General features: G+C 39.7%; 1 long non-coding RNA gene across 1 annotated transcript in view; it reads right to left on the reverse strand.

Annotated features, from left to right (window-relative positions):
• The window catches only part of LOC131190822 (uncharacterized), a 38,413-nt gene extending 15,242 nt beyond the window's left edge, over window positions 1–23,171 (reverse strand). Inside the window, exon 1 of the long non-coding RNA XR_009153328.1 lies at window positions 21,336–23,171. This is a non-coding gene — a long non-coding RNA (uncharacterized LOC131190822). The remainder of the gene's footprint in view (window positions 1–21,335) is intronic.
• Between the last annotated feature and the right edge of the window lie 3,742 nt (window positions 23,172–26,913).

Consider the following 26,913-nt stretch of genomic DNA (forward strand, 5'->3'; position numbering starts at 1 on the left):
TTAACTACAGCATAAACCTTAAGGGAGGAATTGGCACCTGCAACTGTTATGATCAGTGACTACGACTGAACTGCAGTAAGAATGAGTGACTGCTCAATACCGTTCCCCCTGTGTTAAACCCCACCCAGTGGCTAGAAGCTGCAGGTGACTTGCAGGGTAGTTCAAATATTGATGCACAGCCAGCTTGGAGTGCAATTTCAGTAGTGTAAATCCAGGGCACTGCTATTACATTCTCATTATATTTTCTGGCTAGGATAAAATGACTTTGCTATGGAGAAGGTAATACTGTATACCCTTGAACAATGGGATAACTCAGAGATATATTCCTTAAAGCACAACTTTAAGACTTGTGGACTTCAACTCCCAGAATACCTCAGCCAGCAAAGTTGGCTGAGGAATTCTGGGAGTTGAAGTCCACAAGTCTTAAAGTTGCCAAGGTTGGAGACCCCTGTCTTAGAGGATCTCAACTGGAAGAGATCTTGGGGTGTAACTCTGGGAGCTTTGTGTATAGCATGAGTAACAATGGTTTGTGATATATTTAAACAAGAGCTCTTCAGCTGAGCCATGGGCTGTCTGCTCTTTGTTCAGCAGATCAAGGTGAAACCAGAGAGGGGAGAGCTGGTGGAAGACTACATCTACCACACATTAAAATAGTATTCTTTCACTGGTCCTGAGATCTGCTTGCAAAAGAAACAAAACAAAACAAAACAAAAAATTGGCTGTCGTCTTCCTCGAACTTACTTTCCAGGTGTTGTGGATCACAGCTTCCATCATACCTTTCATTATGGGCGGTATGTTAAATCCTTGCTTTTGTTAATATATCTCTGGAATTTCTGGAGAGTCAGTGTGGTGGAGGTGGATAGAGCTGTGAATGGGAACTTTTAATGGAACATGATGGATCAGCCTTTGTTTTTAAATAAGGCTGGCCTCTAGGGTGATGACTATATTTGAAATGGGTAACGACTGAATTATTCTGAAAGGTCTTTGTTGGTTGAGTGTCATGTCTGAAAATAAAATTGTCAGAATTATTTAAGATTTTTTTTTAAAAAAATATGTGATTGATTTCTCTTGTGTATAGATTCTTTTAAGCTCAGAGGGGGACCACAAGCCAGCCACTTATTTTCAGTGGAAATCTGCCTTGCAAAGCTATGTGGTAATTCCATTCTGAGGGTGCTGAATTCCAGTTCTGAAGCTTCTAGGTGTGTTGGCTTATAAATCCCACCCTACAACTGTGGTGGCACCAGGTTAGAAAACATTTAACTGTTTAGCTGCCTAGCAGAATTCACTGCCACACTGCCAGTCTGTGATGATTGGCTTGGAGAAGGAAATGGTGTTGAATTAATTTGGTCTAAACTGGCAGAGAAATCTTTACATTACCTGATTCTCTATAATTACTACCGCAGACTAGAATGCAACTCAATAGCAAGTCTTTAGATCTGAAACTACAAAAGAAGATTGGCAACTTTTGAATATAAATGAATACGTAGGAGCATACATAGAATATTAATCTACTTCTAGCTAAGGTGTTTGTTTTGGCCCTTGTACTCTAGGTGAGGGTTTGCCTGATAATACCAAAAGCAAACAGTCTCTCATTATAGAAAATGAGAGTTTTATTTTTGAAGAACCTTTCCAGTCTAGACTTCTTTCTGACATACTGGCTTTTTCTATGCAGGAGAAACTCCATTATGTGTTAACCCGTACTTGTAAACGCCAGACACAAATTATCAATTCACTGACAGAGCTAGGCTTGCCTTCATGTAGGAGGGCAAAATAGGGTATTATTCTTGGCACTTGCACATACAAGCTTACCACTCCATTCATGTATGACTTAATCTTTAAAAAAAATGATTTTTATTCCATGGTTCCATGGTTTATAAATGCATAAATGCTTTGATCGAATTATACATGCAGGACCTTATTCTAGAATCCTGAGTCTAAAATTTATATGGCCCTAGGTCTTCAAAGTGAGATTTCCATACACCCTCTAATTCTGTAGCTGAAGTATCTGAACATTTTCAGTGCAATGTTTTCTGCAGTATTTGTACCTAAAGGAATATTGTAGTTATTGCAGGCACGGAGTATGGGCAGCCAGCACAAAATGGTGGTTGCCATCTGGAGCAAATTAAATGTGCCAACATCCTTTGCGCCCTGCTGTGCTTTCAACAAGATGTATGTCCCACAGATTTTGGTATTGTAGGGAGGTAAAAAGTTGGTGTTGTAGGGAGATAAGAAATGGCTCCAGACATTACTTACTTGGAAGTAAGTCCTATTGTTGCCAATGCCCTTTTTTCCAGGTGACCATCCGTTAACGTGGCTTAATTGTATTTTATTATTTTTTGTTTCAATGAGACCTACTGACTAAGACAGCGTATACCCAAATATGTAGCATAAAATACCCACATATTGTTAAAATAGACAAAATCTGTAAGAATGTGGAGGTAATTTCCTTTCTTTCAGACAACTATCCCTGCTTCTGAATTTGGCACTTGCCTTCAGAGCAAAATCTCAGCTTCCAGGGAAGAAACTTGTATTAAATGTAGAAAAGGAATGGGAACAAATTTAAATTCTTCTTTCCTTTATATAAACAATGTTGTCGCATTGCCTTAGACATGTTACTATATTTTATTTTCAGCACATTTTTCATTTCTGGGACCAATTCATGCAATAACATTGTGGCTCTGTTATCCAAAGTATGTGCCATATAATAGATTACAATTTACTGTGCCTGTTCAACTTTCTAAAGTTGATTAAGCCGCTATAAAATATATACACATTCAGTATCCACGAGAAACTTTTCAAATAACATTTTGATGGCTTAGCAGGTACACTAGGGAATCATAGTGTATTAACAGACAGCAAACTCCATTGCAAACAAATTGTTGTTTTGCATCAACTTAAACATTGTGGCTTTCTCTATAAAATCTTGGCAGCTGGGGCGAATAAACATTCATGTTTAAGTCTGTATTTCCCATTTTCTTCCTTTGGAAGAGGGAATGATCATTTTTATCTAGAAAAAAATTTTCTGGAAAAAAATCCTAAAACTGATTTTTTAAATCGGGAGTTTTAGAAAAGATTTTTATATAATAAATTTCTGCTTTTTTCACATGATTTTATGAAGAGTGCAGGTGTCATCTTTCTGGCATAGAAGTTGTGATGTTGAACATAAATGAGGAGAGTCTAGATCAGAGGTGTCAAACTTGCTTCGTCAAGGCATTGTCACGTGACGTATTGGGACTTTTTTGCCCTTTGCTAAACTGGGCTGGGGCAGAGAAATCACGTGACACATCCAGCCCGTGGGCCGGAAGTTTGACACCCCTGGTCTAGAATGGTCTTTGCCTACCTCAGCTACTAGATAGGCGGTAGTAGACAAGTCACTTCTCCGAAACAACATTGAAGAACTGAGGTTGAAATGTCACTCTATCCTCTTAGAAAGAAAGTGGCCAAGGAGAGACATCTGACATGTCCTAGGGTTTGAAGGTGCTTCAGATTCTATTTCTGCAGGCTTCAGGAGGCCACTGTACTTATGTCTGCTGCTTTTTTGAGGTAAGGAACAACTTATTTTATAAAATCTCAGGCACAGGCACTAAATTTGCTTAATCTAGTTATAAGTATTATTATTAATAATAATACCACCAACACCACAACAAGGACTAACACCCAGAACATCTCTTATCCATGGTGCATGACCACTTTATTTACTTGGTTGTATCATCCTATTATATATAGCCTCTGATCAGCAAAAGCCCTGATCAGCTTGTATCGGGCTAATAGTTTAGTTGTTGTTTCCATTAAACTGAATCACCTTATTTATTTGCTCTACTTATATCCCCCCTTCCCTTTTCCTAAAAAGTCTATAATGAGTATTCAAATGATCTCCTCCTTAAAACAATGCGTATTCGCTTCAGTACATATATAGACCTGGCACCTGCAGATTATTCATAGGTTCTTGAGTTTATGGCTAAACCTCAGAGCAAAAAAAGAGCATGAAACTTTGATATATTTTCTGAATTGATTGGTCTTCTAAATTATAATTTTGCCATCCTTCCAATCATCCTGTACAAACAGTTAAGGGGACGATATCCCACAAAAAAATATTACCAAATCCAACTCTACTTAGGCTTTCTGAAACTGAGTTTTATCCCATCTTCCCCTGATCCCTTTATAAAGAATATTTTTTCCAATTATCAAATCTTTTTTAAATAGAGCTTGCATTTTCTGCTTTAAATCCTTGTCAAGCATAATCACTCTGTTATTCCACAGATATGACTTGATTCCAGAGAAACTGGCTTGATTTCTTGTCTTGTGAACATCACTAAGTCCCATCCTCCACAGTGACATCAGTGTATCCATAGTAACTACTGATGACTGTTCTTCAAAGTGGAAGGGCGGAAGGAGATCAAACAATATGTAGCTTAACAATGAGTAAGCTTGGCAATACATACACACCATAAATTGGTGCCCTAGAGGAAATTGGAAACATTTTGTTATTTGCGGGAGAAAGGCCTTTGGAGAGAAACTGGATAGGTGAGGGCCAGAGGGTGGCAGGAAGATAGAGCACACTTGGTGTCATCTAAGTCACTTAAGAGGTAAAGATACCTCTGATGAGCTGTCAAGGTACTTTTAAGTGCTAGTAAAGTCCCATTCGAGTTGTGCCCAATGCCCAGTGACTACAAATTCATGTTGGTGACTCTCAGATGCAACGTGTCTCAATTCATGGTAGAAGTTATGAGTTGCAATAAGTATTTTGCAGTTTAAATCCTGAAAGTGGGAGTTTACACTAATAGCTGGATAGGTAAGAATGAGAACAGAGAATGCCATTGATGAAGATGAAGGTGAGTGTGTTGTGTACTGAAGATTTCTCTTCCTGACAGAGTGTTAAAGAAGGAAAGGAGGGGTTATTCTAAACAAATAATACTTTCCAGTTTTGACCTAAAGTTTCCCATTTGACACCATTGTCTACTTTGCCTTGAATCCCCCCAAAACAAACAAACAACAACAACAAACAGAACTGCCGAAGACATTGTACAGTGGCTTTCCTGAATAGGCTGCAAATGTAGAAGATGAACAAAATGCACCAGATTAAAAAAAGCTTCCCCTTATAACAGGATAGTGTTGTTATTTCAGCTACCAACTTTGGAATGTTCAAAAGAGTGTCAGATGAGCAATCAGGCAGACCTAATTCATAAAACACAATCCCACATGATTTTCTTAATTCCTAGGTCTCATTGCAGTAATTTGGAACTCTTGACTCTAGGATATTTTACCATACATGGTGAAAACAGGAGCAGCGGTAGATTATGGGGGTAAGGCTGAATTTTTGCACTTCTCCTTTCAAGCGAGTACGGCAAAAATAGGATTATTTGGATGAAGATGTTCAGTGTGATGAGATTTGAATGTCCAGAAACCACAACTGAGAGTGGTACATTTTTTAAACGCATATCTTGATATGTTTAGCATCTTAAATGAAATTTCTTTCCCTGATATCAAGAAGCCACTAAACTTAAATACTGAGCATTCTGAAGGGGAAAGAATAGCTGTAAATCTATGAGAAAATTAGGAAGAATAAAGCAAGTCATTTTCTGCATTCAAGATGTTGATTGTAAAAGTGTTAATTTTTATAAACAAATCTTAATTCTTTTCTGTTATTCACCTGCTGTGGCTTCATAATAATAAATAGTATTATATTTTGGAATATACCAGAATCATTGTGATATCTCACTATTTAGGGATTCCACACGTGAGGGGATCACTTAAGTGATATTCAGGAAGGTGGTAGAATTAATGTGTCAGATATTATATGCCTGCCTACCCACATTCAATCTATTTAATTAAAGGGATTTACACAAAAGCAGTTTACTCACCAGAATGCCTGCTGAAATTACCCCTAAACCAAAATGGAGAATATAGTGTGGAGCTTTGTGAGCATCTATTATAGAAATGGAAAGAAGCAGCGATGAGTAAAGATTCCTTTTTTGCTTTATTCAAAATGACTTTCAGTTGAGCCTTTGTGGAGTCTTTGGTGCTCTCTGAGCTTGGTTGTTTTCATGCAGACATTACATTACCCAGCTAGATAACATCTTCAGTTCAGCTGAACCTTTGGAAACTGTTTCCAAATCACTTCCTAGTTTGCTATGGTGCAAGGATATAATTCCTAGTATTATATTTATTGTTCCCTCAGAAATGTAGTTTGGATTCACCCACCCATAACAGACCTTGCTATCTACAGATTAAGAAAAAAAGAGAACAGCTTTTTTTTCAATGCAGGCTGGATAAAGTATGTGTCAACATTAAAAGTAGTTAAGCAAATTGACCTAAATGAAGAATGTCATCACAAAAAAAGCCGTAGACTGCCACAAATGCATACCAAAACTGATCCTTAATAATTTGCATGCCATTTCCAAGAAGCACTTCCAGTAGCACCCAATGCCTGCTTCTGAATCTGCAGAATGAATTTGATTGGGTTTGTTGAACATTTTCCTGGGAGCTTATTGGGATAATAAGTGTTTGTCCAACGCTTTTGGAAATATTCCTCAAAGTACATGTTTTCCTCGGGATGGAGTTTATTTTATTCTCCTATGTAAGTCGGAACAAGATAAATCAGGAGAGCGAGGGATGGGAGTATTTTTTTTTTGTCTCAGCACCTTTGCCTCAAGGGAGAAAAAAATGTTTTCTTGGGTGGAGAGCTGCTTTTCTATTAAGAACTGCATTCCAGTAATAGGTGGGTCTGAAGACAGTAATGGGCAGGAATCAGATCACCTCCTTCATTCTTTCTCCAATCCATTTTTCTTTTTTGCCACCTTTTCAATTATTGCCTTCTTTCTTTCTTTCTTTCTTTCTCTTTCTGCCCCCTCTTCCTCCCCCACCTCTTCCTCATGTCCTGTCCAATAATTTACCATAGAAGGGAAAGCTTGTTCTGCCAGAAATATGATCGTGATCTCAGATAGAGACCTTGTGAAATTAGGCCAGTTGCATGCTGTGATTGCAAGTAGTCCACCTTTAAATGATTAGCTCTTCGTCTATAATCTTCTTAGGTGAAATAGCATTATTTTTTCAGGAGTAAACTTCACTGAAATGAACAGGAGATACATAGTGCCATATCAGTTTACGCTGTAAGCAAACGCATTCTATTTTTCCATTTTTATCGTCCTGGTTCTAGCATGTTATTTCCTACTTCCTATTAATCTGCCACCGTATCCCCTTCTCTCAAATATCGTTCTCGGACAATGTCTGTCTGTAACAGGTAGTCCTTGACTTACAACAGTTCTTTTAGTGACTGAAGTTATATCACTGAAAAAAAGTGACTGATGACTGTTTTTCACACTTAGGATCATGGCAGAATCCCCATGGTCATGTGACCAAAATTCAGATGCTTGGCAACTGATTCCTATTTATGACGGTTGCAGTGTCTCAGGGTCATGCGATCACCTTTTGTCAGCTTCTGTCAAGCAAAGTCAATGGGGAAGCCAAATTCACTTGACAAGCATTTTACTAACTTAACAACCGCAGTGATTCACTTAACAATTGTAGCAAGAAAGGTCATCACATGGGCAAAATTTACTTAACAACTGTCTCACTTAGCAACAGAATTTTTGGGCTAAATTGTGATTGTAAGTTGAGGACTACCTGTAGTTGTCTTAAGTTTTTCTGCACTGTTGAAATAGTCATCACCTTTCTTCATCCTCACTTTCTTTCGGCATTTTGTTGTGTACCTCTGGTACCAGTTCCTAAACAATCAGGAAATCAAGAGCCTGGATTCTAGACGTATTACAAAGCTTAATTTCTTGGTAGTTGCCAAAGCCACCGGATAGCATGTTCCAGCATATTTTCTTCTTCCCAATAAATCAGAATCCCTAGCAGTTTGGCCTAATTGTCTTGTGCTCAAGTGAGATACAAAGTCTTGTAAAAACAAGTTATGAGTGAAGTCATCTCTGGTCCAGCAACACTTTCAGCTAGGTGTTTCGTTATAGTTGAAGGAACGCACAATGGTCTTGTCCTCAGATGCTCCCAACTGCCAGGTTAGCATGTGGGGTGGGTGGGGACAAGTATTTACCTTTAGGCATACCAGTGGAGCAGGAAATGAAGTGGCAGCAGCTGCTTCCTCCCTTTCCTTTTTAGCCCTTCTGCTTGCTCGCTTCCATCCACGATAGCATCAGGAAGGAAAGGCAGCCCTGGTTGTTGCAACCTGGGAGTGCCAGGCCATCCCTGGAAATTGGAGGTGGGGGCACCATGAATCACTGAATCTGCAGTTCCTGGCTCTGTCTCGAGCGTTTCCAGGATGGAAGTGGAATTGGAGCCACAGAGCCCTGTGCTAACCTTGGCAAAGGCATAATTGCGCCACCCTCATCTGCCAGTTGTTTTGATATGTCTATTGAACATTAGAAGACACAGAGATGAGTGTTTTTATATTTAAAAAAAGAATCAGGGGTCCTATGCAGAAGAGAAAAATTTTTTGAAATTGCAAATGACCAGGGCAGAATACTACGGCCTGTTCAGTTCAATTCATTATTAAGAGCACTGGAGGAAAGGCTCCCCTATTTCCCAAGCAAGCACACACCCAATCCAAGAGTGGGCAGGATTCAAAGCTATCTCTGCTTTGGGGATGTTCAAATCTTGCATGCTCTGCTTGACGGTAATGGATCCAGCTGGCGTTTGCTCCCACGCCTGCCCTAGGCTATCTAGCACACAATAGGGGCTTTGTATTGTAGCTCTATATGGGAAGGGGGGCTATGGCATTACATTAAGAAGGGACATGGAGATCAAGGGGCAGCCAGAGCCCAGGAATTAGAAATGGGGGATTATAATTGTACAATTTTGGGGTCCTAGACTTGAAGAGCAGGCAGCAGTTGTAGCTAGGAGGGCCCTTCTACAATGTTGTATTGTGCACCAGTGGTGCCAGTTCCTAGACGGAGGGGCTATACTCATGGTCACTCATGCCCGAGTCACCTTCCTGCTTGACTACTATAATGCGATTTACATGGGGCTCCTCTTGATGAGCATCCAGAAGTCTCAGTTGGTGCAAAATGCAGCAGTGCAGGCAGTTAAGTGTGTTTCTAGTATCACACACATTATACCTCTGCTCCGCAAGCTAGTCTCTTTCTGGGTCCAGTTCAGGGTGCTAGTTAGAATAGATAAGACTAGAATAGAATTCTTTATTGGCCAAGTGTGATTGGACACACAAGGAATTTGTCTTGGTGCATATGCTCTCAGTGTACATAAAAGAAAAGATACATTCATCAAGAATCATAAGATACAACACCTGATGACATGGGTTTGTGACCTTCTGACAAGCAAAGTCAGATTCATTTAACAACCATGTTACTAACTTAAAAACAGCAGTGATTCACTTAACAACTGTGGCAAGAAAGGCCATAAAATGGAACAATATTCACTTAACAAATGTCTCACTCAGCAACATAAATTTTGTGCTCAATAGTGGTCATAAGTCAATTGTTTGGTCTTTATTAATTAATTGCCAAACCCTTGTTGCATACTACCTGGAGTCGCTTGTTTGTGAGATGGGTGGCATTTATTATGGGTGGTACTTAAAAAAAAAACAGAAATGGAAGCCGTCCTAAGAACATACAGGAAAGAAGAATGTCAGCACAGTGTATTGTGGCCCATTCAGGACATTTTGCCTCTTGAGAATGAAAATCAAAATGGTGGTCTAATTAGAGCTTATGATAACAATTACTTTACAGGGATTCATCTGTATGTGCATGCATGAAGATGCATTTATTTGCTTAATTTCTATTGCCACCCATTTCAGCCAATGCTTTAAGAGCGGAAGAAAGATTATTTTTTCCCTTGAATTCATTCACAACGGGCATCAAGATGCTTCATAGTGTCTTTTTATTATAATGCGAGAAGTCCCTCTATGGTATCACATGGATGCACGATATAAAAATAAGTAAACTAATAATGTAATTCTGCATAAAATCCCTAATGCGGAGTGTATGCATGCAGAAGTGGAAGTGTGGATGTGTGTAACACACACACACACACACACACATCTTCAGCCTTTCAAACTTCTGTTACTCTTGTCTGTGTGCTTTTCTGTTTTATTCATTTCCAGTCTTTTTTTTCCATCCAAACCATTCCCTTAGATTTAATATTTCCTCTGTATGAATCCTTCTTGTTGGCTCACTGAGCTCTCAGACCGATTCTCCTTCCATTCCTGCATTTTAAAGACCAGAATCCTGCTGCCTCTTTCACATCCCTGTAACATGAGCAGCCACTCTCCAGACTTTATCACAAATTCCTTTAGCAAACATAAGAGTTTTCAGCATACAATGAAAATAGAGTATTTGTTTTGTTTGTAATTAAGTCGAAACTGTATAGAAATAATTGTTATTTTTTTAAAAAAAAAATACTGGAACGGAAAACCAGAATAGGTTTTAATCAGGACTAGGACTGATGATGTTACCTAGTTTGGTTAATGAAATGTCTGCAAGAAAACAAGCAAGCTCAGAGACCACCAAGGACCACTCAGAATAGGTTTTGTAAAGTACCATATTTTAAAACATCACTAAATTAATTTTTGACTGGAAACATGGCATGTCTAGGAACAAACCTGATACAAAAATATCCCAGCAAACAAATGATTATTAAATCTGAATATTTTTGTCTACGTTGGTTATCTTCCCAGTTTTGCTATTTGGTGTGATCATCGGTGTCCTACTTTATAGGATAGTCCTGTAGGTGTTCTCATTTTGAAGGTACCCTCAGTTTTTTAGTTTATATTAACATATGTTAGTTTCATTGAAATCGGCATCCTTGTTTGTGATCGGGGTGAAATCCTCCCGGTTCGGACTGGATCGGCCGATCCCATAGCAATGCGGGTGGTTCAGAGAACCAGTAGCAAAAATCCCTGCCCCCCCCCCGCCGCACATGCCCACCCAATTGCCCGGTTGCCCGCGTGCCGCTTCTTTTAAAAAATGCTTTTAAAAGGTAAAAAAAGGCTCTGATGATCACACCTGAGCCGCACGATCATCAGAGCCTTTTTTTTAACTTTTAAAAGCATTTTTTTACTACTTTTTCGGCTGAATAGGTTGTAAAAAAATGCATTTAAAAGTAGAAAAAAAGATCACACGCCATAGCTGATCACCCACCCTCGCGCTCTTCTACTTAGCCCATGCCTCCTTTTGGCATGCACTACCTGCACGCGCACTTCGCATTTGCTGCGTAGTGCGCACTGCGCATGCACAGCCAGCGAACCGGTAATAAATCGGTTCAGATTTCACCACTGTTTGTGATCATGCCCAAATGATTATCCTATCTCACTTTTTCTATTCTCATTTTACCAATACATTCTCTGCTTTAATACTAAATCTCTCTTCATTGATTTCTCGCACCTTTGTTCAAGAAACCCAAGTAAAAAGTCTTTTAAAGTTGTGAACAGCATGAAAGCTTTAAAAAACTCCATCAAAATGACATCCAATGAAGTTTTACAGTTAGTGCAAGATTTCAGCACACAACATCTTTTGTCATAGAAGCAACAAAGAAAGTTCTTTTCTATGTTGGATGCATTTAAGAACTGCAGACACAGTTCTTGGATGTTTGTTATGAAAATGTCATAATTCAGAACAGATATGTGTTGAATTTGCATTTAGAGAGAGGATGTTGAAGTAACTATATTATTTGTTGTTTTGCCCAGTGGTTTCCTGAAGCGTATCTCCGCTCAACCAGATAGGTTGTTAGTTCTCCTTGAGTTGGCCTAGGAATAAATACTTTGCAGTCTGGTCTGTGTAACCACCAGATTCTGATTTCGCCTGTACAACAGGTAAGTTATAAGTGCTGCATTTCCTGGCTCTGTTGTTGCTTTGTCTTTTGGGGCTAAATTATGCAGTTTTAATTTCACAATGGCCTTTAACTTTTTTTTTTTTAAAAAGCAAGTAGTTATGGATAAGATCAGGATCCAGACAACTGCATGTGAGAATGGTTCTTTCAAACACTTCCCTTCTGTTACAGTCCCAATAAAAATTCTCCTCCAAAGCTGCTATTCTCCCAAGTTGGAAGTTTCTAAGCTGAGTAGGATAACATGTCCAGTGAGGATCAATTTTCAGTCGATCTTGTCCAATTCTATTTTGTTTTTAACAGTGGCCTGCCAGGTGCAGCTATATATTCAAAAACTCAAGTTTGATCCTTTAAAAAAATGGCTTCCTATCTGCCAAACCAGCTGAAGTGAGCAAGTTTCATTTCATGTGTAGAATCGATGATTTGGAAAGAGGATGCTGAACTCCTCTTTTTCTTAATGTTTTCCATCAGCCCATTTCTAAGAATTTTAGGCTTCAGAGTAAGAAATAGGGGCAGCTAGAGGAACAACAACAACAACAACAACAAAAACCATCCTGGGAAAAAGAATTCTTGGCTAGGGAGATATATGAGACTCAGCCCTCTGTCTCCATTCACGACTTGTCTGCTTGAAATCACATTTACTAGATTCTTTGTGCTCTACCTACCATTCTTTGGTAGGGACCAATATCCTATCAAAACCAAATTGTAATAGGACCTTCTGCCTGCCACTCAATCTCTTACAAGGAGCACTCACAAAAATTTCCTCCAATCTGATGGGATATCGTCCTTGGTTCCTTTCCTTTGCAAATACTGACTTAGCAAAAACCAGAGCTCTACAGTAATATTCCAGCTGCATAGGGTCCCACCCCCCCACCCCTCACCCAGCCAAAGTATCACATTAACAATGATTGTGTATAATATATTAAGAGTGGGACTCAATCTTTCAGATCATTCTGAATAGAAATCACTCTTGGATTTTTAAAAGACATGTTTTGGTTGCCTCTGATAATACCAATATATATGAACAGAAAACAAAATTCATTTAACTGGCAGAAAAAATTGATCTAAATAAACATCAATGTAGTTATCAAAAATTTAACATATCAAAACAATGTATAAAACCTCTATGCCAAATTAGATCTTGAATTCAGTTCTGTGCATCCCAATCTGAGATTTAGTTCTGAAACCGAGTACAACTCTCTTTCTTGTAGGTCCCCCTGGAGAACTGAGAGCTACGCTCAGACTAATAGTATCCAGATCACGCGTACCCTCTAAATTCCCAGAATTCCTCTCTAGCATAGCCTTAAAATCTGGAAAGTATAACGCTAAAACCTATAGAGCTGTGATGGCGAACCTATTGCATGCTTGCCACAGGTGGCACGCAGAGCCATATCTGTGGGTGTTGTCCTAGCTCAGCTCCAGTGTGTATCGGCCAGCTCAGGGGTCTTCAACCTTGGTCCCTTTAAGACTTGTGGACTTCAACTCCCAGAGTCCCTCAGCTGCTGGCTGAGGGTCTCTGGGAGTTGAAGTCCACCAGTCTTAAAGGGACCAAGGTTGGAGACCCCTAGGCCAGCTGATTTTTGGGCCTTCCGGGCCCACTGGAAGTCAGGAAATGGGTCCTTTCTGGCCTCTGGAGGGCCTCCAGGGTGGGTGGGTGGGGAGAAAGAAAGCCTTTGAAGGCTGGGGAGGGCGAAAAAAGGAACTACCGTGCCCACTGTGCCATCGCGTGCCAAAAACGGGGGGAGCATAGGGGGGTGGCATGCACATGCACAGGGTGCATTGAATTATGGGTGTGGGCACACGTGACACCCCCCTGTACTCCCCCCCCCACTTTTGGCACATGACAGCAAAAAGGTTAGCCATCACTGCTATTGAGCATTCTAGGTTAGAGAAAAAAATTGCAGAAGTTTTTCTCTTCCTAATCTGACCTATTATGGCCAGCTTTATGTGCATTAAATATGCATTTAGATATTAGATATTTAGATATTATTTATCTATATCATTTAGATTATTAGATATTATTTAGAGGGATTCAATCCATTTTCCAAAGCACCAGACGGCAAGAGAAGAAACAATGGATGGAAAGTCATCAAGGAGAGAAGCCACTAAGAGCTTCTCTAACTTTTCTAACTTAACTAAGGGCAAATTTCTTAACTGTGAGAACAATTAACCATGGTTAATAACAATTGCCTTCAGAGGTTGTGGGTGCTCCATCACCGGCGGCTTTTAGGAAGAGACTGGAAGACATTTGTCTGGAATAGTATAGGATCTCCTGCTGGGGCAGGGGTTGGATTAGAAGACCTCCAAGGTCCCTTCTAACTCTGTTATTCTGCTATTTGTTTACAGTTAAAAAAAATGGATTGATGCTTACAGATCCTCCTATGCACTGAGATCAGTTTTTGAATTGGTTGCCTCTAGTTTGGGCCTCTTATCAATGAACCAACAGAAAAGAAAGGATTGCTAATAAGTTCTGTATCATTTGCATCACCCAAACAGTGTGAGAGTCAGCTTTGATTAGGTACCATTTTTGGAAGTCTGTTTCCTTTTCTTTTCAGAAAACCGTCCATGAGATGTGGTGCTATTTTTAGAAGAAAGTTCTAGGCAGCCGATCAAAATGTTTGTCTCCAATTGCATTAAAGGCAATACATTTTGTTTTAAAATTTAGAAGCCCATTTTCCCCTCCTTCTCCTAGATATATTTCTTCTGTCCTGCCATTTAATCAGTGGTTGCACGGAGGATTGATTTTTCTGGCACAGTAATGAGCTTTGTGAATGCTCATAATCATACTTCAACATGTGCTGAGATGGATCTCAAATTGCCATTTCCTCCTCCGGTCCACATTTGGCAAATTTTCCAGGTTACTGTTAAGTCACAATTGCCATGTTGGTGCATTCGCAAAACCTGGCTGTCACATTGCCTAAGGAATCAACTCAGCTCACTTTGTGTTTGCAACATAACACTATCATACAAGAAAAACAATCCCATGAATGGGCTTCTTGTTTTCTTAATGGGACGCATCAGACACATGGGTTTGCATTTTCGCGCAATCATGCAAATCCAATCCCTGTTTTGAATCTTCCAGACAAACAAATAATTGTAATAGCTATGCGCCATTTTAGGTGTGGCTCATAAAATACCACCACTGAAATGGCAGAAATTAAAAGTGCCGCCATTAGAGTATACTCCAGAGTATATTAAAGATTCCCAAATGACCAGACGGGAGATATTTTCTCTTGCTGAACCATATGTAAAAAATTCAGCTTAAGAATTTTTTTATTTTGGTCTTCCAACCTTTGTCCTTTTTAGAATTTTCTTCTCATTCCAAAAGGATGATTAGTCCCAGTATTAAAACGCAATATGCTGAAATTTATAATTATGTATAAACACTTTGGACTGCCATTTTATTTTAATTATTTTCAATTTTTGTCTTGTGATTCCCACAGACAAACAGAACAAACAAGCGAAATACCGGGAGGAATTAAGAACAGTATCTTACAAGCACATATAAGTATTACTAAGTTCGCTAAAGACAAGCAATAGAAGGAAGGAAGCCTGTCCTGCAAAAAAGGCAGCTCAATTTTCTGTGCCCCACATTTAGTAAAGTCAGACGTGGTCAGATGGTTCAACAGACAATCTCGTACTGTCTACTTTAATGGCTATTGCACTCTGGTTTGCTTGTTTTCAACCCAAAGGAATGATTCTGTGAGACGTTTTACATGAACATCCTGACTATATGCTTAAATTGTTTCTTTTCCATCCTAGGTCCTAAATAGGATAGTCTGAAACAAAATTGAATGGGGCGCTCTGCATACAGTGTTTAAGATCAGTAAGATAAATGGCACTCTAGATGTTCCAAAGCAGAGCTCTTTGTATGTGCACATTTATCAATCTTGACCAAAGATCAAATTCTCTGGGAATCAGTTTGTGGCACCCAGGATTTAATTAAATTTCTAAAGGGTTTGATAGCTGGGAAGGCCAGAAGAGACGGAAGAAAAAAATGCATATGCTTAATTAATCTCTGCTTATTGCTACAAATCATGTCCAGTGTATTATATACAAACTAATAAATTTGTGTTCTAATCCAACTTTCTGTGGGATGGAAACAAAGGAATTTATTCAATATTTCCTTGGAAGTTATTGTAATGAGAATTTGCAATATATAGAATATACTTATACATAATAATATACAGAAGTATTTGCTCAGGATTCACGCTCAATCATATTCATGGTTGATTTGTTTATGTCCATATTAAAAAGGGACAGGAAAACTACAGATCACTTAAGGAGCAGAGAATGTTCTGAATCAGTGAAATGAAAGAAGAACTGGTAACAGTAGCTGTAGTAATACTGTACATAAAGTATTACAAATTCTACTTCAGCTCTTCGGATTGCTCATGAAGACAGGAAATTTGAATTTCTCTTTCTTGATCAAGATGGTGGCAGCGACATTACCTCCAAGAGAAACTAATTGGAACAAGCTACTGGACTGCTGCAAAGGAAGAAACTAGGCGCAGAGATGGTATTGATTCTTTTTTCTTTCCCCATGATAGATAATAAGATTTCATCAAGATACGTCTGGTCCTTGCTAAGTGAGGACTATTAATGTGCAAAAAGGTTGCTCTGGAGTACATAATACAATTATTTAAACTGGGAGAAGGCAGTTGAATGAACGCCATCAACATGTGTTTTCTCAAAAAGATAGCAACGAGGGAAAGGAGACTGAATTTAATATTCACTCATAGATCAACTGGATCCTTAGCAGATTTGAGCATAACCTCAGGAAGATACCAATAGTCTTTGCGCACCCCTACATATAGTAAAATTTTCTACCCCTTTTTCGTATAAGTTGCATTCTTCAGTGCCATGCAAAGCAGGAATTAATGGGAAATGGGATGGGAGAGACCGCTGTCCAAGGCAGGGCAGTGGTGATTCATTTGCACTCTCGCTAAGTGCCAAAGTCAGTGGAAAATACCAAGTCTGCCACACCCAAGGATTATATTCAAACCACTAGGCTACATTCTCTTTAGAGTATTTACATACAAGGTGAGACCCCCTCCCCAAATATCACTGAGAGAGAAAATCCAACTAGTACCACTCATGTGAACTTAAGTATTGTCGGCTTCTCCGGTGGAAGCTTTGAAGCTACTGTGATATTACAAAGCTTTTGTTTATTTCACTCCAGTATGTTTTATTTCCATCAACACTACGTTTTCACTGTTCCACTGTAGGGTCATTTTTACAGTTACAGCTTTAATTTCCATTTAACCTGGGTCTCTTCAGTACATGTCATTTCTGCAGCTTAGAGATTGTGATTCACATTCCTGTAGCAGGATTCTGATAAGCTTTCACTGAGGTCCTTTTGCTGTATTCTTTGTTTACTGCCTCTTTTTCTCTGCTTCCACAAGCCTGGCCACTTCAGCCGTAAAAAGGCACATACATTTGAGAATGGTGAATTGAAAACATCAGCTCTGTCTGCCTACTGGATCAGCTTTGAAACCTGATCTGAAGTTCTGGGTAGCGGTTCCTTTCACCTCTTCAGGCTAAACAGGGGAGGGGAGCTGGTTCTAAATAAAATTAAATATCCATGTCGGAAGGCAATTTTTTCATGAAAAGCTGCATTAAAAGATTGTGTGGAAGGAAGGAAAGAGCACACAATTGCAGGTAAATTGCTTTGCCTGGCAGATGTATTATTCGTTGTGATTTATCAACCAGTATTCTGCCACTGCTGCTAGCCACCATGGTCTCTTCATTCAATACCCAATTATCAAAGTTAAAGTGAGCACCTGCAGTTTATCTTGTGATCCCTCCAAACAAAATAAAATGGGGGGGGGGTTATTGGTGAAGCCAAGGAAGCAAAGGAAAGGCAAGTTTTTGTAGAGAAAGGTATGTTCTCCTGCATGAAAATTTCTTATTTTTTGAAGAGATTTTGAGTGACATGGAGAACAGAATCTAGCTGCCATTGATCTTGGGTTCCCTGTGCTGATTGCCATTGAATAGCCTCCCATTCCTTCCTGACTCTCCCATTTGTATACTTCATCATGGGCTACACATACAAATACAGTGATTCCCCAATAATCTTGGCCTGGGATGTTTAGATACAACTATGTTACAACTATTTGTAAATAAGGATATATGAAAATTGGTCTCTCGGAGAAACCAGACAGTACAATAATATCATGCCCAACTTTATTCCTGCACAAGTTAGCTCTTAGAGACTCATCATGCACTGAGAGGCAAACACTGTACAGAATCTGACCACTTAGGAAAGACTTTTTTTTTAAGCAAAGGAAAATGGATGTGGTTTTCCTCTTCCATTTGAGACAATGGGGAATGTAATGTATTGTATAATTTGACCATCCTCCTCTCAAACATTTACTTTTCATTTTTTATAGCAATACAAAGAAATATGCCAGACATCGGTGAAAACACGATGGTTTCTTTTCTCCTCTATTTTTAGTTTAATATTGTAAATGAAATTAGTTCTGATATTATGCCTGTAGTAGTAGTTCCATTGTATTTTACTTTATGTGCATGCATTCTGTAAATTTCAAAGTTGAATAATGAAAACGAGGGGAAAACCCTAAACCCCAAACCCCAAATTTATTCAGAAGCCAGTAGTTCAATTGATTAAAATCTTTCCTTACCAATTAAAATGAGCCGTTAGCTCTTAAACTGCTGGAAATTCCATCTGATTAAGCCATTCTAATTTAATGCCCTAAACAAAATTGGCAAGTAATGCCTAGCCAAGGCTCTAGAACGTTCACAATTCACAAAACTGTCTTTTTTTGTCATGGGTTATTCCAACATTTTGCAAATACATTATAGGAAACACAAAAGGGAGGGCCGTAATTGCAAAGTCCGTGCAGTATTTTATGACTTTATATAATTAATATTACCATTACATAGTTAGGGTAGGCTGAATACAGGGAAGGAATCCATAGTGGATAGCAGCTTCCTCAGCTCTTATAACTTCCCTTTCTATGTTAACTATGGGAAACATCAAAGTAGATTTGGTGAAAATAACCAGAGAGGACTTTTCTTCAATGACAGAAATAGAGACTCAACAAGAGTAATAGCAACCAGCCAGATACCTATTCTTCTCCTTTTCCATGGTCGTACAATGTATGTACAATGTAGGCCCTAGAGGCAGTATGGCAAGGGTGTTACTGTTTTGGTACCTTTTCTATTCTCAAGTTTAAGCAGGGTATTTACAACTACCTAGATTCTGCAGAAACAAGACAATTTGACGTCAAATTTTTGTATCGTTTTTGAAGGGATGATACTGGTATTGGAAGAGGCAAAAAATTAAACGGCTGAGCATCAAGAAAGAAGTCCTCATCTTCATATCTTTTAAAGAAATTGAATTCCTCACCATGACCTTCATTGCGCATAGCCTGCTCAGATCCTCTCATGCTCAAGAGCCTACATGAGGACAGTACAGATTCACCCACTGATTATTTTTTACCCATTCGAGGATGTGGATCCTTAGATTTCCTCTATAATCACTAGAAAGCAACATGGCTGTAAGAAATGAAATGGCGGCAAGACTCTAGGAATACAAAGTAGTGGTAAGAAATTAGCATTTGCGCCAGAACAGAAGAGAACTCCAAATATTCAGAGGCAAAGTGTTCATGACACAGGATCATGATTAGATCTGACATCGCTTTAAAACTCCGAACATTAAAACACTTTTATTGAGGGTTTTCAAAGGAGCACCTGCTATTGTGGGAAGAAATTTCAACACATTTTCCCGCCATAATTGCCCCAAAGATGTTGATCATGTGAGTGACATAAGCTCAAGAAAATTTTTTGGGAGACCAATCCTGGCTTCCCTGCATCATTTTTATTCTGATCCTTTGAGAAAAGAATAAAGGACGGTCCCAATGAATAAAAATAGCCTTTTCATGACGCAAAGTGGGGCTGCAACTGGAATCTAATCCAAATGAGACATGTTTTCCTTATACTGTAAGCCTAAATTAAATCATCTAAATCATGCTTATGAAGGAAGAAAGTCTTAGTGACTGTGCCTTACCGAAATAAGCGGTTTGGCAGAGGCTGCTTGGATTCTCTATATCTGTCATCCAAAAAGTCTTGGGTGGACAGTAATGTTGAAAAGTTGCAGGGTCTTGACACAAGCTGAGAAAGGCAAAATTGAGCTTGCCCTGCTGCACGGGGCCCCTATCAACCCCTGGATATGCCAGCAATGCCACAAGTTTACTAGCAGTAAGCCTCTCTGGGCTTCAAGAATGGAAAATATGAGAGGGAGTGGCGCTGAAATTTGCAAAGATCTGTCGTTCCCAGCAGAAGAAATTTTGCGCAGAAAAGAAGAGAAGTGAATCTACGAGGAAAGAATGAATCATTCTCCCAAGGGGTGTGAGCCAGGCAGAGTGTGATTGGTGCCATTTGAGGGTACCCCTCGCTGGAAGTGCCCCCACCCAAAACTGATGCCTCATCATGTTCCAATTGTCCTTATATAACTTAGCTGTGGGCGGTTACACAACCTCACAAGAGACTCAACGGAGGCGAAACCATTCAAGATTCCCAGCCAAAGATACGTCTCCCTTTCCTGCGTGTGCCTTTGTTTACCAGATTCAATCAGGAAAGCTGAATTCTTTCTATATCAGCTGCCACTTGAAGTCTACGGCTTCCACATCCCTTTTCTGGCCTGCTTGCCATTTCAACCTGAACACACTTTTCACCTTTTCACCATGTCCCGGTTCTTCACCTTCCTACATCCCACCATGCTGAATATCAAGGCTGGAGAAATGAACTATTATTATGGAGGAAAGTCCTCTTTCCTGAAGGAGAACCAGCACAGTGCAGAATTAAGGCTATCCCAGTCAGCGGAGTGAGAGTCACCACCACCATTATCCCTGCCAACTTTTGCCATTGACTTGAAAAGAAAAATTGTATTATGCCTACAGAGATTTCTTCCTCAAGAGAAATTTCCTGAAGGATCTTTAACTCTGTCTGCCTATTCTGAATAGGCACCTCTTGCTTACCAAAGTCAAGAAACCAGAGAATTCATCCTAAAAATCTTTTTCAGCCCAGTTGTTGCGACTTGACATTGTGGGGTGAAACAAATGTATGCCTGTGCCTAACTGTAAAAGTAGCAGCACTTGCTTCCAGCTAGGACTTCGGTTAGAATCAAAAGAGCAAGAATACAGTTTAACCAACTTTTTGTTCCTTCTGCTGACTCTACCCTGCAGAGGGTGTAAGGCATTGATTTCAACCGCAGCAACCTAAACCAGAGGTGAGTTTCCTGCCAGCCTTGCTTTGGACCCCATCTAACGTCTCTTGAATCCCGCTCTCTGCCTGCCATAAAACTAGTTGCTCCTGATTTATCTTCACACAAGTGAATGATTGATGACCCAAGGCCCCTCCATTATGAAATCAAACATCAGCCAGGGATGTTTTGCCACCCTGGGAGAACTTCTAAAGTACATCCAATCCATGCCGCAATTCCACACTTGCAGCCAAGGAGCCAGGTTGTAAAACACAAATTTTAAAAAAGTACACACACAAAAAAAGTTATCGCTTACCTAGCACTCAGGACATGCTGTGCAGAAAGGACTCAGCCCAGAGGCCTCTTGCTGTATAATTCCACCTTGAAAGAGAGAAGGAAAGAAAGGGCAAGGAAAGAGAGCGTGCTCATGTGGTGTTTGTGTCCAGCTGCCAAGAATCTGAGCTGGGAACTTACCACGTAAAGTCACTGACTTTTAGTCAAACAAGGGAAATCCTTTTTAAAACCTTGGCCCCGCCCAGGCCAGTAATTATGAGGCAGACAGACGGAGGAGGGGCCTCCTTACTGTAATGTGTGGAGTCAGAATGACACCCTTTCATGTCTGCAAACTGCAGACAACCTTCCCGCTCCTGAGCATTTGGGGCCGAGGCAGTCGGTATTTAGGGAGTCAACATGATTATGGCTTACAAGGGGAGGGGGAGTCAAGGTTATTCTGGGACAAAAGAAAACTTGCTCAGCTCCAGAGTGGATTCCTCAACACATTTTGTCTGGAGCTGGATTCTCATCCGGTTTGTTCTGCTGTAGAGGTTTTTTTTATTTAGGGCAGGTTCGGTTTTTGTTTTTTTGAAACTTAGAAATGGAGATTTTTGTTCTTGGATGGAATGTTATTTTTATAGCTTTTCTTTCAGGCCCAGCAAGTCTTAAGAAAGAGGAAATGTACACTTGGCCTTCAGGCTCTTGGAAGTACTTTGCATACCACAAGTGTCCTGCTTTATAAAGGTTGCTGCCCAGCGCTTTAAAAACTCCAGATTTCAGAAGGAGACACGGTTCCATTGGAAAACTCGGTCACCAGAAGCAGTTTGAATACATTGTCCATACATACCTTCCTCTGCCTCACTTAGTTTGTTACAGTTGTTTGTTTTCTGTTAATGGGAACTTTTGGTCAAACAAAATCTTCAATCTAAACCAGTTGTTGACCAACATCTGAGTATGGTTTGACAAGGGATGCTTTTCCTGCTGGATCAACAGAAGGTTGCCCTCCTATCTTTTGTTGCTTCGGAATGAACAAAGCCAACCAGGCTTTTAGAGGCATTTTACTACTTCTGCCTTTTTCATGTTTTCTGGGCATTAATCGCATAGTGAGATCTGGCACTAATTATGGGCACAGCCCTACCTCTGATTCATTTCAAATGAGGTTCATGAAAAACCCGTTCTCGCTGGATTATGTATGCCTTTGATACTTGCTTTATCACTTCAGAAAATCTATTAGTTAAAATGAATGATCCTGGCATGAAGTTACTGGCTCCTACTTTCTTGCTGAAAATATTTTGAGATCTTTCAGGTTTCATTAGTCAGATCTGAATATTTCTCGGCAACAGTCTCAGAGAAAAAACTATGGTATTTATTCTGAAGTACTGGTATCAGTTGAACATCTCAAGATAGATTTGAAGATAAGATTTGAACTTAAAAGCACAAATGTAAAATCTTGACCTGACTCTATGACAATCCACCTAGCTATTTTTATATTTCATATTTTGTATTTCCTCTGGGTCAGTCTAACCAGCTTGACACATAACAAAATTCTTGTAGCAAAGTTTGGGAACTCTTAATTAAAAGGCCAAAAATTTCTTGCAGCTTATTTTCTGCAGTTCCCAAGATTCTTTTTAAGGCAAGCTGTGATACTAAGTTAGTAGTGGTTGTGGTATGATGCGACTTAAAACATAACATTTTGAGTATATTGCAAACCCTGTATTTTCCTCCATATTATTACCTATTCCTTCCTATAGTTAAGTATCACACCTGAAATGTGGCTGAATATCTTAAAAAGTTTAGGAAAGCCTCTGTCGTATTTGCAAATGTCTGGAGGCTTTGTCATCTTATAGTGACTTCCTTTCCATGTAGTTTTAATACCAGGGTTGCCAGTGCTGGGTTTTTAAATGAAGATCTGAGTTTTTCGATCCCTGTCTGAGTTTCTAGCTTTTTCTATAAGTTATATTGTATGTATTAAATAGATAAACATAATTTAGTTTAAAACCAATTTGTTGCATTTTTTGTTATCTGCGATTTTTAACCAGAATCTGTATATATTTGAACATGAAATCTTCTTGTTGTTGTTTTTAGGAAAACCCATTGACAGCTCTATCCAATGCAGTACACAGCCTCAAGGTTACAGGCAACTGTTATCTAGTCCAGTAGTGTAGTCATTTTTTTTAAATGAACCACATCTGCCTTGTGAAGACCAGGGACCTACAAATGGGACAAATCAATTTTATATGATGTGCTTTATTTTTTCACTTGCCCTCCCAACTTGTGGGGGTCTTGGAAAGTTACAAAGCAACATGCATGTCCTGGATGGCTTAACACTGAAAGGATAATTTATCTTTTTTAAAGATATTTTTCCTTGAGGAGAACTCTGCTTCTGGCACTAAACATCTGGCAACCAGCTGGCACTAGCTAGGCTCTGAAAACAGGCCTTCAAAGGTAGTTCTCCAGTCAATCTTCAGCCTGCACAGAAGCCAACCTACTATCCCTAAACAAGATGGGTTAGGATCCAGAATCCCCATTCCTTCCTGCAGCTCAACCACCCTTACCTGCTCCTCCACAGGTGGGCATTTAGAATGACAAAGTTGCTCATGCCAGCCTATAATCCTATTGGTGGAGCATTTTGGGTTTGCGTTTCCATTACACAAAAGCCTTATTTTTTCTCATTGAATCACAAGGAAAGGAAATTTCAATGTTTTAAAAAAAGCAAACAATTTTTTTTAATGGCTGTAACTTGTAGTTTTGCCATTAGAATGGTAAAATACTCATTGGTTATGGTGTTTTCCAGAATGACCTCTTTTCTCATTACACATGAACATACAGTACACTATACAAGTAAGAAATGAAAAAGCTTTAATGGAGCTTTTTCTGCAGAAATGCTCTATTTACGATAATGACGTATTTGAAATGTCATAGAGGAGATTGCTACAAGGTTGATGCTACACATTCCATAATACCTAAAAAATATATGATATACTACTTCATAACAGTTATAATTCTGCAGAGATTTGAGACAAACATTCCCACCATCCCCATGATTGCTGTCCTGGTTGAGGAAAATGGAAGTTATAGTACCGCACGCCTGGAGATTGCTGAATTGGATTAGGAGAACCTATTATATGTGAATCCGTGCCCATTTGTCCTTCTCAACTATTTTTACACAAAGGTTCTGCACCATTCAAAATCACTTCTGATTTGTATGACGTTTATTTTCAATTCTGAGCATGTTTATCTGAAGTAGGAGCAAACAGTTTTTTCCATTGGAACCTTCGCAGCTCTACAGTGCTTTGGGGAAGGGTTGGCTTAAGGCTAAGACTAAGTGAACTCTGTCCTAGGGCACCAACCTTTAGGAGGTATTAATATCCAAAATACTTCCAAAAACCACATTAAAAAAAGTGCAAATCAGTAACACCACACTCCATGAGGCAACACATCTGCTTGAGGGTTAAAGAAATAATTTTGCAGAATTGTTGCCATATGATAACAATGGTTGCTTATGTGTAAATTGGGTGAAAATGCCCAAGAAAAGATAAACATTGTCCAGGGCTGAAAATGATATACAGCTAAAAAATGTGAAGACAAAAAAGCACCAGTTTGTGCAGTTCATTGGTTAAAGAATTGGGAGGGGAAGTAAGGCGATTAGGAAATGCACAAATATTGACCAGGAAGGGAAGGTGCTAAAGATATACAATATGCAAAATCAATATTCTTCCTTACTTGAATGCTGCTTTTGATCCTATTTAGACTGTGCCCCAGCATTATTCTCTTTAGACATGGGGAAGTGGGGAAAGCTATACAAAATAAACACAGCTTGCCGATGATTTCTCTCATGGATCAAAGTGAAGGACTGGACCTAGACTTGCCATTACCAAGAAATGTTCTTGTCTTTTCAAATGAACAGCAGCCTTTATGTGGATTGGTAGGAATGGTTCTCCTGCCTTCGTCCATCCCAATGATCTCATTCCCAGTGGCTTCCCTAAAAAATAAAGGCCACAGTGGCTGAACTCCCATCCCTCCATTGTGTCCTTTCCCAGCATAGAATCGCAAACCCAGGAATTCCTTCCTCTGTGTGTTTTTGTCAGGCCAATGGTCCCCAGCTTGCGTCAACTGCCTGAGCTCAGATTTCCTTCAATACGATAAGCGGGCTGTGCACACACAGAGAGATACACACACCCTCCCCATGGCAACGCTACACACACAGACATTAAACAGTGTTTTACTTCGGAAGTCAGCAAAGCCACGGGACGTCACTGTGGTTGCTGCAGTTATGCGAGGCCTATAATATAACACTTAATTCAGGACAGGTTCCCTGGTGGGGAGTGGCAAAGCTATTTTGTTTTCTCCCTGCTAAATACAAATCTCTGTAATTTGAGCAACCTTTCTGGCTGCTGTCTCCCCCTCTGCTCCAAGTCCCTGAATGGCAGGGTTTTTTTGTCCTTTCCTTAGCAACGGTGTTATTGATTGTAGAGTATTCCCTGTCCCTTTTTTTTCATCCCCTCCCCGGGGAGAGATGGTGTAGTTTTAATTCTTTGAATTTTCATGGAAACTTCTCACAACTTGACAACTCCTCAACAAGTCCCCTGTCATTTTTTTCCGTTCTCCCCACCCCCATCCTGGTGCTCTGAGTTCAGTTCTTATTTCTTGTTTAGGAAAACTTCTCATCAGTACGATGGCTCCTATCAAAATCCATCCCCATTGTGAAGAACTTTGCTTTGGAGTATAGGAGAAGCAGGGAAGTTTTAGTAGACAGGGTAGTTCTCATTTAGCAACCACAATTGGAAGTAGCAACTCAGTTGTTAAGTGAGAGAGTCTTTGAGGGGGGAATGGAATGGAAGCAGAGTTAGGTGGCCTTAGTGTCATTTGTTCCCATTTCCATGCACTGAAACTCATTTATAGATTTGTATCTAGCAAATGAGAATAAGAATTGGTACATGTGATGATTAGTTTTCCTCCAGACATGTCAGGATGAAATCTTTGTAAATTCCCATCCATAATGAGAATCCTAGTCTCTGAGTATTTTGGAAATGATTGAGCTGGGGAAACTTTCTCTCCTATAGCTTATCTCACAATGAATTGTTGTTTTGCCCAATGGTTGCTTGCTGATGCAATATTATTATGCCACCTGTTTAGAATGGACTGGCATTTTGTCCACCTATTGTTTTTCCCCCCAAGGGCTGGGTTAGGCACAGGGGTGAAATCCAGTAGGTTCTGACAGGTTCTGGAGAACCGGCAGGGGAAATTTTGAGTCATTTGGAGAACCAGCAAATACCACCTCTGGCTGGCCCCAGAGTAGGATGGGAATGGGGATTTTGCAGTATCCTTCTCCTGCCACACCCACCAAGCCACGCCCACCAAGCCACACCACACCTACCAAGCCACACCTACAGAACTGGTAGTAAAAAAAATTGGATTTCACCACTGGTTAGGCAGATATTATTGTTTGATTGTGTTAACTGTATTGTCACAGGATGTAAGCTGTTCCAAGTAAAGCTGCCTTTTACAATTGAATGAGGGTGATTCTGTCAATGCCAATGATGTTCAAATGGTGCCCCAGATGTTTTGGGATTGCACATAAGATGCTTATTACAATTGAAACTATTTTTCCTTTCTTTTGC

The sequence above is a fragment of the Ahaetulla prasina genome, chromosome 2, assembly GCF_028640845.1.
Source record: "Ahaetulla prasina isolate Xishuangbanna chromosome 2, ASM2864084v1, whole genome shotgun sequence".
NCBI classification, from domain to species: Eukaryota; Metazoa; Chordata; class Lepidosauria; order Squamata; family Colubridae; genus Ahaetulla; species Ahaetulla prasina.